The sequence below is a fragment of the Mesoplodon mirus genome (genome assembly GCF_964341445.2).
Source record: "Mesoplodon mirus genome assembly, chromosome: 17".
Classification (NCBI taxonomy): domain Eukaryota; kingdom Metazoa; phylum Chordata; class Mammalia; order Artiodactyla; family Ziphiidae; genus Mesoplodon; species Mesoplodon mirus.
The window spans coordinates 4,450,149-4,463,169 of NC_138993.1; the positions used below are offsets into that span (position 1 = coordinate 4,450,149).

Below are 13,021 nucleotides of genomic sequence, written 5' to 3' on the forward strand. Positions count from 1 at the left end.
GTGGAAGGTAATCTGGCTGAGATTTAAGTACAGGCAGATATAGATGAGATTACTAGATGAGATCACCAAAGAAAAGTTCCAAATAAGTGTATCTGAAGTCTGATAATCTCACAATTCCCTAGTTTCTTCTGTATAAAATGTAGGAATGAAATGCCACACAAACTTCCAGCCGCTAGCTATTGACTCCCTGTTACGTGCCGTGTACTAGCTGAGTGAGGTGACCAGCCCTTAGAGAGTTTCAAATCCAGGAGACACAGGATCCGACTTCCCTGTTGACAGAATTGCTCTGGCTTCCGAGTGGAGAACAGGCTATTGGGAGCCAAGGGTAGAGGTGGGAGGTCGGGTTGGCGCCAGCAGAGTTAAGGTGAGAGTGGAGGCCAGGTTGGGGGGCTTGGCGGAGCCATAGGTGAGAGCAGAGTGAGTGTACTGCTTTGAAATTCAGGGCAGTGGTCTGGTCTGGTGATGGGAGCTTGGGCGTTGTCTGGACTGGATGCGATCTGGGAGGAGGGGCTGTGATGGAGGGGAGCAAAGGTCCGGGGACCGAGCTGTGGGCCCTTCTGCTCTGCGTGAACCCCAGGGTGCTCAGCTGCGTTTTCGGGGGGGTGGCTGACTGGCTGACGGAAGGAAATATTTACCAGGGAGTAGCTTAGAAGGACCTAGAAGGGAAGAGGAAGTTGTTTTTCTCTTTTGCTTCCTACATCAGAGTGATTCTAGGTTGCTCCGGGCTTTGCCTGACCTCCATAGGATAAGCTTTCCTGTATTATGGTTTTAATGAAGTTGATGATGTCACCTACCTCTGCAGAATGCTTTATTTAACCAATCTCCATAATATAATGTCTCATTCTGAAACTTGACTTTCTAAACATATAAGTAATTAGTATGCATTTAAATCTTACTTTTCAGGAAATATTCCAGAATACAGGGAATATTTTTGTGGCTTTTTGCAGAGTGAATCGCAGTAGTTTTCCTCATGGAATTATATAGTATTCTTACTTTACAAGGTTTTCTCAATTTCTCCATATCTAATATGAGGACATTCTTACCAGTTATCTGCTGAAGGGTAATTCTTTGGAGGGTAAATGTCATTCGATTTGTGCGTGTGTTTTAAGTATAGACACATTATTTTTCAAAGAAGTGTCTGTGTAATATGTTGTACAACTCATGTCAGTATTCTCAGTGCTTTCCCTCAGTTTAGGCTTTTCACAAATGCTTAAGGAATGTAACATTTTCATTTGGGGAACTGGTCCTTAGGTTTCTATGGGGGATGTTGTGATTTTGAGGGAGTCCCTGCCCTATAATATGGGTTCAATGAATGAATGAACAAACTTAGGTGAGTGAGAGAGTGTGTGTGTGTGTGTGTGTGTGTGTGTTGGAGGGGGGCGTTGATCTGTCATGAAAATGGAAAGGTGCCAAATACCATTTTAGCTTGTGTTTGGAAGGATCACTTCTCTTGTGAAATTATGGAGGAGATCGTGGAGGAGATCATTTTGGTCCAGAGCAGCCCAGCAGGAGCACAGGCCTCCACAGGCGGGTTGCTTTCGTGCGCTTCCTGAGTTTTATGTTTGAGGTTGAGAAAGGTGAGAGCTTGTAAGTTCTGCTTCCTGGGGATGCTGAAGGGTAAACCATAAAGGGCCCAGACAGTTTCTGGTTATAATAAGGCCACCTTTGTTTTTCTAGACCATTTATTAAGCCACCTGAAATTTGCTTTTGGTTTTCAGGTTACATTATTTTTTACTATTAATCTTGCAGTTTATTTATTTTAAGTCAATTTCAGGTACTTTTTATAGTTGATAGTATTCTTTTTACATCACCTGTTATGTTTGCCTTGTTAGCATTTATTTCCTATGAGGTTCTCTTGCAGATTTATTTATTTACCTTTTCTGGGACACTTATCAGTAGAATCCATGCTCCACAAAAACAAGGACTTATTTCTTTTATTGCATTTTCTTCCCAGTACCTAGGTACTAGTGCATAGAAGGTATTCAACAAATAACTCTTTCATAAGTAAATACTGTATATACTATTTTATATGCTTTCGCATGTAATCTCATGTCATAAGACTTTTATCACATAATTTAAAAGTCTTCTAAAATGCAATGTAGGTATTGCATAATAATTTATTTTACAGATCTAGCATAATTTACTTTAAATTAATTCTTCTGTTTGGCATACTTAGTTTCTCTTGTGTTTTCTTATTACAAGTAACACTAAGGGGAACATCTTTATGTATAAATCTTTGCCCATATTTGTGTTTATTCCTTTAGGATATATTGCTAAAGAATTAGTGGTTTAAATAATTTAAATAATTTAAGGCTCTTAACATATACTGACAACAAAAGCGTCACAATGTATGCCCCACTGACATTTCAGGAGAGCCCCTTTTCCCTGGAATTTGGTCTCTGATGCCATTTTCTTCCCGTCTCGTGTTCATTCCCCTTGGCCTTGCCATCTGTCGTGTCTCTGTTCCATTCCCTCAATTACAGCAGCGCTGGAGGCTTGTGACTTCTTATTCCAGCCTCAGCTCTGTGTTCACTGGTGATCTGGAGGCCCCTGCACGTCAGTTCTCCACCTCCAAGTGTGTAATTATTGTCTTTCCATTGCGACCTGTTCTCCCCTTCTCTGTTCCCTTTTGAGACAGATTAAGGTTGGAGGCGGGGGAGTGATTCTCAGTCCTTCCCTTTTCCTGTTTATTCAGTGGTGATGAGTTACTCTCCAGGCGACTGAAATCTTGCCTTCCTTTCTGGGCGGTAATCATTCCCCCTTGTTCTATCTCCTCTCGTGGGCCGTGTTCTTCCTTGTCACCGTGTGCGCTGAGCCATTCAGCTCCCACACCCCAGACGCAGCTATGGCAAGGTGTGACTGGGGGCTAGGGAGCCTTGAATGTGACAGCTGCGTGTGTCAGTCTTGTTTGAACGCACAGGTCCCCTGTGGGGGGAAGTTTATGGACCCATTTGTTACAGTGGCTGCTGCTATACTTTCCTCAGGGAGAAAAATAACTGAGGTTACTTGGTGAATTGCTTGTGTAATCTTTATGTCAGGTTTAATATTACACAGAAAGCTTTGAAATAGATTTTGATTCTGGAATATGTAAAAATTGTCATGGTGATCGGAAAAAAACCCAACCGTCTGCTATGCAGCATCTACATCTGCTATTTCCATCTGATAATGTGCAGATTTCCTAAGTATTTTTGTATATTTATGTAATAATTTTTTGGTCCAAATTTAAGATTCAGCATATTTAATGAAACTAAACAGTAATCCTGATTTGGTTATGATCTATTTGGTATCTGACAGCATGTTGATTGCTGACTGTATGGTATTTTAGGAGGCTGTTATATTGTTTAGTCTGAGGTTGAGGAGAGAAGGATATTGTGTCACCGGCGGGGGGGTCAGAGTGACTGCTCTGGCACCTGTGTTACGTCTGTCCTTCTCTTGAAGGAGATGTGGACATGCAGAACTCCAGGTGTAAGCTGAAGATAAAAAAGAAGGCTGGACCTCTCTCTTGGTCAGTTGTAGAAGCTCCGCAGGTCCCTGTAGGGGCCGACTGTGGTTGATGTGAGGGTGGGCTGGGAAGTCAGGGTCGAGAGAACCAAGTGGGGCCTGGAAGTTCAAGCTGTGGGTCCTGGCGGGAACAGAAGCCAGGTGAATATGGGAGTCAAGGCGGGGCACATCAAGGGGATAGACACCATGGAGACACCCAGTGGGTCCCGTTCCCGGGGGCTCAGGAACCAACACACAGTCAGAATCCAGGGACCGTTTATGAATGTGGGGAAGCAGCAAAGACTCAAACCAGTTGAAGATGTAAAGCAACTTTAGTCATTGCTAAGGAAACCTCTTCTATATTTATTTACGATGGCCTGGGACAGACTTCCAGGATTTTCTAAGCTAGTTGCAGTGAGCAAGGTGGGCCAAAGCCAAGAGTCATGCCATAGTTGGGGTGCTGAAGTTAGACCTTGGTCTCCTTGATGACTCTTTGATCGGTGGCATCATGACAGTGATTCAGTGTATCCCTGTGATGCGTGTGGTATCATTCTAGACAGTACGAAATGTAAGATTCCGTTTTTACCCTCCAGGGCTTCTAGTTGATTGGAGAAGACAGAGCCTGTGCATTGAAGGTAAACCTCAGTGGAAAGGAGAGGTGTTGGGTGTCACCTGGGTTCTGCTCATCCTGAGTTCCTTTGGAGCTGGAGGATGGGAATTGTGTGAGTCTTAGAAGGGGCTGAGTTTGGAACATAAGGTGGGACTTAGCGTGAGGAGGATGTAGGTGAGGGCTTCTCCCCCCTTTACAAGCTGTTTCACTCTCGGAGGCTGCTTCCTCAGTTGTAAGCTGGTTAAAGTAATTTCTGCCTTGTTTGTGGCAGGGCTGTTGTAGAGATTAAACGAGATGATTTACGTGAAAACCCTTTGTAAACGGCACCATGGATTCAGATGTAAGGTGTTATTAATAATTTGCCATTTGCAGCGGGAGCCTGTTGGATCACAGCTCTGTTCATTCATCATATGTGAATGAGACTGTATTTTTGCAATCAAAGGTGTTTAATGAAGGTCATGATCAGATGTTGAGGAAAAGAGTCAAAGAGACTGTTTTTAAGTAAGGTGGGTGTATGTCTGAGATTTTACTTATAAACTTATAAATACATAATTAGTGTTGAAAATTAATGTTTAATGTGCATCTGAAGTGCTTTACGTTTTTGGTTAATAAAAAGAGGAAATATATTTGAAGAGTAAGTTACTGAGCTGTGAAAAAAAACAGGAGTCCATTTAGTAGCAAAATTACACGATGCTTCTCATTCCTCATTCTAGAACAGACTATTTTTAGCATCTCTTTGAATCAGTGATGAATTCCAGTTACAGGATTCAGTAATTAAAGCAGAGAAAAATATAACATGGTTTAGGCAAGAAAATCTTTTTACTTGAGTTGGATCTGTTTCAGGGTTTAGACTATTATCCTCAGCCACCCCCCGCCCCCTCCGGAATCGTTGGTTTGTCATCCCTGTGGGGTCACAAGCAACAGGAAGGGTGCCAGGACCTCGGCCAAGGACACAGTGTCCCATTTCTAAGAAGGGAATTCTAAAAACTCTGGGCTGTCTTAACGGGTAAGCTTGTTGTAACTGTCGTCTGCAGGACTCTGGAGCAGTGTTCAGGGATCCCTAGGCCTCCCCCCCGTTTTCCTGCCCCCCATCCCTTCCCGATGGTCGGTTCTGGCCCTCCCTCTCCTGCATCTGTCCTGCCGCTCCTTTGTTCTTTCCGTTCTCCAGCTGCCTGTGAATCTTGCGAAAGCAAACGGCGTGCTGCTGTGAGTTGGTCCCACTCCACGTTTGTGTTCAGTGGCTGTGGATTGTTCCATAACGTGGCTAAACAGCTTTCTGAAAACTTGCTCCCAGTCAGCAATCGTTCTTCAAGCTGGAAGCCTTATTTTATCCTGTGCAAGTTATTATTATTTTATCTTTTTATGCCCATTCCGCAAAAGCTCATTAACTGTTTGGTTGCACTGAAAGTGGTGTTCTGTTGACCCCAATTCTCCTGCTGTTCCCCTGGGCGGAGCCCAGCCCTTGAAATGGTGACCACAGGGCCAGCACCAGGTCACAGGACACTACTGGTTGAAGTAGGTCATGAAGATGCATGATGATTTTTTTAACCGAGTCATTTGAGAAAGTTCACTTATTTGACAGATGTTTTTTGAGTTGTTGCTTGTGTACCGGGCATTGAGCCAGGAATTAAAAAAAAGAAAATGAGAAAGGTCTCTGATAGTGAAGAGTGCAGTTTTAGGACTCAGGTGGCGGCCCAGGGCCAGACCTCTCTGCAACGAGTGTTAAAATATATATATATATTTATAAAAGCTTAACAGTCATAGGTAGGCAGAAGCAACACATAACTAGAAAATGCACTTTTGCTTTGAAAACTGATTGTTTACCATGAATTTCCGAACTTTTTCAGCCTCTGAGTTCTTTGATCTCTCAGCAGCTCGGTACTTTGTGTTGCAGTAATGAATAACCAGGCAAACGGGTAAGACCAGAACTAAATCTGGGCTTCTGCAGGCATCTTGGTTTTAGGCTTTTGTGTGCTCGTTTATTGATTCACTGTTTGTTTTGTTCTGGACTCAACACTGTGCAGGAGGCTTTGGAGCTCCTTTCTGTGTGAAGCCCTGCGGGTATAAGGACGTGGGTGACCCTCTTCCCACGCTGGGGGCTGTCACAGTGCCCGGGCAACAGGCAGGAGTGGTGCCGGGTCAGTGATGGATGTTCTCAGGGGCTTGTTATCACGTGTGAGGCCAGCCTTGTCCCAGGGATCACTCCTTTGATTCTCGCTCTCATTGTTGTATTTCGGGGAATTTAAGCTTAAATAACCTGCCTTAGAGGGTGTAAGTGGGAGGCCAGTTTGAGCTGAATCCTGGCTTGAGAGCCCACTGCACCATGGCATCCTGTGTCGCTTGGCTGATTTGGCGGGCACAGAGGAGGGGGTGGACTCTGCCGGCAGCTGAGCAGAGCTTTGCGGTGGAAGTGACCCCTCGCTGGTCAGAAGGTAGAGGGCAGGAGGGCAGGTGTGGGGAGATGCAGGTGTGGGGAGGGGAGGTGCATGTGTGGGGAGATGCAGGTGTGGGGAGATGCACGTGTGGGGAGGGGAGGTGCACGTGTGGGGAGATGCACGTGTGGGGAGATGCAGGTGTGGAGGGTGTGTGCATGAGGGCAGTGTGGGGAGGAGTGATGGGAGGGAAGCCTGCAGGCCCTGCCCAGGAATTGGCCTGTCCCTGTGGGGCAGGGCGACGGTGTCAGGGACCCCAAGGTGAAGCTGATGGAACAGGCCAACTGGCCGCGTTAACGGAGGGTGTACTGCTTCCCTCTGCTCCCCTGCTGTCCCTGCGTCTGTGAAGGGCGGACTGGGGCACCTGGGAAAGGCCCGAGGGACTGGGACGCCTCGCCTGCCTTCAGAGCCTTGGAAGCTTGCAGAGTTGAAGGCTTTGGTAGATCCTCTGGTTTCAGAGGGCAGAACAGAGGGCATTGGTTTGAAGTGTTAAGGACGCAGGCTTTAACCGAATACAGAGCCGGGGTTCTTAACGAGAGGTTACACATGCCTCTCCCTGACAGCGTTCACGAGAAACACCCAGGGACGGGGCAGACGGGAGTCCGCGCTGAATGGCGGGTGGGTCTCTGGGCCCTTCCGACTCTGGCCTGTGCATGTCCTGTCGCTGCCCAGGCCCAGGCAGGCAGTCCACACTCTTTATTTTATGAGCAAGCTCTGGACCTGGGAGCTTTTGGACCCCCTCGAGAGGTCTTCATGTTTAGGTGGTGAGGTAGCACGTGTCTTTATATTAACCTCGCATCCTCTGTGCGTTTCAGAGGACAGGAATCAGTCTCTCGGTGTCGCTTTGCTCCGCACGCACGTTTTAAGTCTTGTTTATTGAAGCCGGCACTGGTCCTTTCCTCCCACGACACTGTGCACGGATCTCTCTTGCCAGTTGGCACTTTCGGACCTCGGTGTGCTGTCTTTCTGTACGTAGTGTCCCTCCTGCCTGATTCATGGCTGTGTTGCTCCTGTATTGTAGAAAGGTACTGAGTGTCTGAATGGATCATGAGCGGTTGATGTGGCCCAGATCTTGATCTGCGTCATTCGATTCTCTGGCCGGGGGCTGTTAGCCCAGAGGTATGGGCCAGCTGCGGCTCTCTGCACAGCCACATTATATCAAGAATTGATCATTTTGTCTTCCTACTTTACTAGGTAGTTATTGTTCATCAAGTTAAGGGGAAGAAACTATTGTTTTATGACGCTAGTATTTAGGTCTGTGGTACATACTTTTTAAATGAACAAATTACTTAAAACTGGGAGAATTTGGGATTCCCTGGCGGCGCAGTGGTTGAGAGTCCGCCTGCTGATGTAGGGGACACGGGTTCGTGCCCCGGTCCGGGAAGATCCCACATGCTGCAGAGCGGCTGGGCCCGTGAGCCATGGCCGCTGAGCCTGCGCATCCGGAGCCTGTGCTCCGCAACGGGAGAGGCCACAGCAGTGAGAGGCCTGTGTACCGCAAAAAAAAAACAAACTGGGAGAATTTTTCATTTGCACCCTCATAGAATAATTAATGTGGTTTTATTAATTGTTAACTGAATGTGTCCCTGGCTGGGATGGGCTTATATGTAGGTGTTGAGTCAGTGTCAGCTGACACTGTTTCTGTGTTGTGTACAGCAGTATTCCTCCTGCTGCTTGTTTTATGGGTACACACCCACACACACACCCCCCACACACACACACCCTTCCTCACCAGGTGAAGCTCTCTGGGCACCAAGACCGTGTCTTATTCCTCATCCCTCCTACGTAAGAGCTCACTTACGCGCTGAGGTGAACTGCGGGGCCAGCTAAGTGTGTTCCTTGTGGCTCTGATCTAAGTGCTGCAGGGCAATTCTAGCCACGGGAATTGAAGCTCAGGTAACCGACCTGAGAGGCCAAGCAAGGCAGCACAGAAGCTGCTGTTTTGTCGTGTTGTTAGACACGCTTCTAGCTATAAACATTCCTGTTAGATGTGCTGATGAGATGTTTCTCTGAAGATGATGGAGTCTGCGTGTTGCAGAGTGTCCAGCGGTCTTGTAAGTAGAGCTTGCTGTGTGCATAGTGAAGGCATTGATGACACGACCTCCTGGATGGAGAGGAACTTAGGATCTGAGCCTGGTGAAGCAGGTGGCCCTGGAATGCAGGGCAGAAACTGCTGTCCTGGACCACGTGTGTGTGTTGTATGTACATGGCTTCCCGTTTCTGGAAAACTGGAATTCAGAAGCTTAGGTGAGATGGCAAGGACCAAAATAGTAAACAAATCCTAATACAATCAGATTAGGATAATATTGGCAGATTACCAGTGAGTTACTTAGACACAGCCTGTTCTCAGGTTAAATGTTTTCACGTGTTTTCACGTCACAGAGTTCTTTCTTTCATGTTGACTTTGGAGGTTGTAGGTAACTAAGAGGAAAGGGCATATTCCTGGGAAACACTTTACTATCATTGACCTTTTAAAATGCTCTCTAGGACAAAATAAGGTATTTCATGAGTGAATTCAGTCTCTTCTCTCATCAGAGTACAGGAGAGTGTAGACCAGATGTCAGCTGAACTGCTTAGGAGCTGAAGGGTCTGTAATGTATCTGAAATTACTTGACCTCGTGGTAAAGCTGCCGCTCCTCTCCCCTCCCTGCTTTCTTTCATTTTTTTTTTAGAAAATAACATATTTTACTAGACAGCAGTTTATCCTGGCTTCATTGATTATCTTTAATCTATGATGATTTTCCAAACTATGGTTTCAAAAATATAGTTTTTCCTTTTTCCCCCTTTTCTCTCTCTCTTGTTTTCTTCAGAGTACAAGGAATTCATAGTATAGGGAATTTTAAGTTAGTAGTAGTATTTTAAGGATTAGGCTGCGATCTGGAGCCAGCATGAGTACATTTGGATGCCACCATGTTGAGGGCATTACTCAAGACCCGAATGGCGAGGACAGGCACCTCTTGATGGGGTTTTAAAGGGAGGAATCCTTAAGATCACCCAGTGTGTCACTCTGTCCGTTGGCCTGTTCGTCCATCTATTCAACAGGTACTTGCGTGTCCGCGTGCCTTCCTCTTGGTGATCCTTTCCCAGGTCTGATGACAGCCCCTCAGCTCAGAATCTCGAGTCTGCGATGTTAAGAGCTGCACTGTTCAGTCCCGTAGCCACTAGCCACGTATTGCTCTTCAAGTCAATATTAATTAAAAAGAAATAAAATGGAAAACTCAGTTCCTCAGTCACACTTGGCACAGGTAAAGTGGTCAGTCGAGTGCTGTCTGTGACTGGGCCCACGACGTGGGCCGGCGTCCATGTGTGGAACACGCCCATCCCTGCGGGGGGCTGAGCCTGGCATTCCTGCCTCTGCTCCTGGGCTCCACCCCCGAGACCCCTCGGTGCCTATCCGCTCTAGTACTCAGTGCCTACCTCTCTCAAGTTCATTCCCATTAAAAAATTCTCCCATCTTATTGTAGGTCTGGGTCATCTGTCATCTGAATTAAGGCCACAGTGTTACCAGGGCTGTGAAGCCTCCCTGCCCCGCCCCCCCGGCTGCCCCCCACCCCCCCACCCCCTCTCGATACCAGGCACACACAGTTGTCACATTGAATACCAATTCCTTGTTGATACAGCCTTTCTTCTGGGGGATCAAGAGGTTCTTGGGGGTGCAGGATTGGGTTTTGGCTTTCCAGGGCCAGGGCACACGAAGCCTGACACATCACCACAGCAGGCAAGTGTTTATTGAACCGACAGAGGGAGGAACGGTGGGTGGAGGAGGCTTCACAGGTTGCGCTGTAAAGACTGGAGCCAGTTTGGATGCACAGAAGCCACACGACGAGAGGCGTTCGTGGCAGGGGAGCATCACAGATGCAAGTCAGTCGGCAGGAAGTTAAGGGTGGCTGTGCTCCCAGGTGCAGCCCGAGTGGCATGTTCAGCACCATGGCCAGAGCTTAACCAGTGACAGAAACCATGTAAATCCTGGTGCTTCATATAAACGTGTTTCCCTGTCCTAATGCAACACCTCTTAGTAGAGGTGCTGCGTTTCACACTTAACAACCTTAACCTGTACCTTCAAAGGAGTTCAACAGACGCTTTTCCCCTGTAAAGTGAAGCAGCACGTTCACAGAGTCTAGTTAACTCTTCAAGACCTTGGTGGTTCCTGACTTAGGTTAGACGGGTTATCAGCTCAGCAGGAAAGAAACGCGCGCGTATGCACGTCCAGAGGAGGCCATCTGATAACAGTCACTGAGAGCAGTGACGGTGGCCGGACAGCCCTGTCCTGGCTCCGCCTCTTCCAAGCTGTGTCGGCCTGGGCAAGTCACCTTCCCATCCTCGATTGCCTCATTTTTAAAATTTATTTATTTATTTTTGCTGTGTTGGGTCTTTGTTTCTGTGCGAGGGCTTTCTCCAGTTGTGGCAAGCGGGGGCCACTCTTCATCGCGGCCTCTTGTTGCGGAGCACAGGCTTCAGACGCGCAGGCTCAGTAGTTGTGGCTCACGGGCTTAGTTGCTCCGCGGCATGTGGGATCCTCCCAGACCACGGCTCGAACCCGTGTCCCCTGCATTAGCAGGCAGATTCTCAACCACTGCACCACCAGGGAAGCCCAATTTCCTCATTTTTTAATGGAGATGTTACCTGTGTTGACTGAAGAAAATCACACAAGCTAAATGCTTCGAGTTATGTTTTATTTGGGAATTTACCGAGGACTGTAGCCCAGGAGACAGCCTCTCAGATACTCTGAGGAAGTATTCCAGAGAGGTGAGGAGGGAGCCAGGATAGGAGTGTTTGCTGGGGGTGGGGGTGGGGGGGGAGGGGCATGTAGAGGAACATCCAAAGATGACTACCAATCACAAAACCCAAACATCTCAAGGTAATGATTTTAGTGTTTTTCTATGTATGGGAAGATGCAAGGGTCTGGGCTCTTTGACATTCTTCCTTAGACGTGCATCTTAACCATCTAGGACCAGTATCCTATTTTTCTCCATCCTGAATCCCCTCAGGGCGCACCGTCAGGGCAGCTGCAGTGGCTGCTAGCTTGATGGCGGGCAACATTTTTCAGTCCTGCCTTGTGAAGATTAAGTTGATCCTAGGTGACTCGGCACTCTGCTTAGTCCTCAGTAAGGCATTCACCAAGGGATAACTAGTAACAGAATTCTACTTCCATAGCCTTTCACACAAATGGGAACATTCATAGTTGTGTTTCCCAAAGGAAGAGTTAACACATGATTGCGAATGTAAAGGGTCATCCAGGACACACACATTTGGATTGCCCTTAGGTACAGTTAGTTGTATAGTTACAAAGTGCTGGTTACTTTCAAAATCATGCAAATAAGGTGCTCTGGTTCAGGTGAAATTTGGCCTGGATAATCTAAAACCCAGGGATGCTTCTCTGTATTTGGAGATAGGATGATCACTTATGCAAACGACAGGAAAAAGTCACTTTCGCATCATCAAGTGCTGTCCAGCCGCTCCGAAGGAAGTGGGAGAAAGTTATGTGCTGCTTTTAATTCTAACTGTGTGGTATTATCGAATGACCTTTCTATTTTTTTTTTTCACACTTTCAAAAGGATGGTGACAGTCTTAACTGTGGACGTTCTCATTATCCACTGGCCCACATACAATTCACGCACAGCCAGACAGTCCCTTCTAGACTTCAGGTTGCTTTCTTCCCTACGGAGATCACACCCCCTCCCTTCCAGGGCCTGCATGGCCTTTTCCCTCCCCGCTCTTCCTTGACCTCCCACGAGGCTTTTGCTGTACCCCAGCCCGCTTCTGGGCTGCCCGGCTCTTTCCTGCATCTACTGTATTATAATTATCTACGTGCATCAGTCACCCTTGCAGGACCCAGTTCTTTCATGAGCAGGCGTTTTCTCAGTCATTTTTGTGTCTGCAGGGTTTAAAGGCGGGCCAACTTACGCAAGATACTTGGAAATGTTTTGCTGAATGAACGAATGCTTGTTCTCTACGTGTTTCTTAAATGTATTCTCCTAAGTGAGTGGTAACTCTCTTTGGGTAGGAAACTGTACTATATTTTTGGTACTGCAAACAGTGTTTATCTTCAGATAACTCTGTAGGTTGCTGTTAATATCAGTTATCCTGGAAACAGTTTCTAGGGTCAGTTCAGCAGGTATTAAGTCGTTGTTACTGTTTTATCCCCACCTGTACTATTAAAATATTTGTGAAGTGATCACCAAGATTTTTATTGACTTGAGCTCTTATGCGAATGATCTGTATTCAGTTAATCGTGGGCGGTCACAAACCTAAAATGTGTGTAAGCAGTTCAGTTGAATAGACCTGTGGTATACTGGGCTTTTTTGTTTTTCTTCCCTTTGGCTGTTATTTACTATGCCTTAAAGTTAATTTCAGAGCTTATTCCAGGATAGAGATTGGGAATTATACCGGAATTCACATTCCTTATTAGCTCCCTGCTTAAACTAACTTAAAAAGAACTAGTTCTGGGACTAGAGCTCCCTTGACGAAATTATTGGAATGTGAAATTTGAATTTAAGAC

The 13,021-nt window shown here is 46.6% G+C and overlaps 1 protein-coding gene across 2 annotated transcripts in view; it reads left to right on the forward strand.

The window, feature by feature from the left end:
- Positions 1-13,021, forward strand: part of WASF3 (WASP family member 3) — a 92,424-nt gene that overhangs the window by 21,420 nt on the left and 57,983 nt on the right. The window lies entirely within an intron of this gene.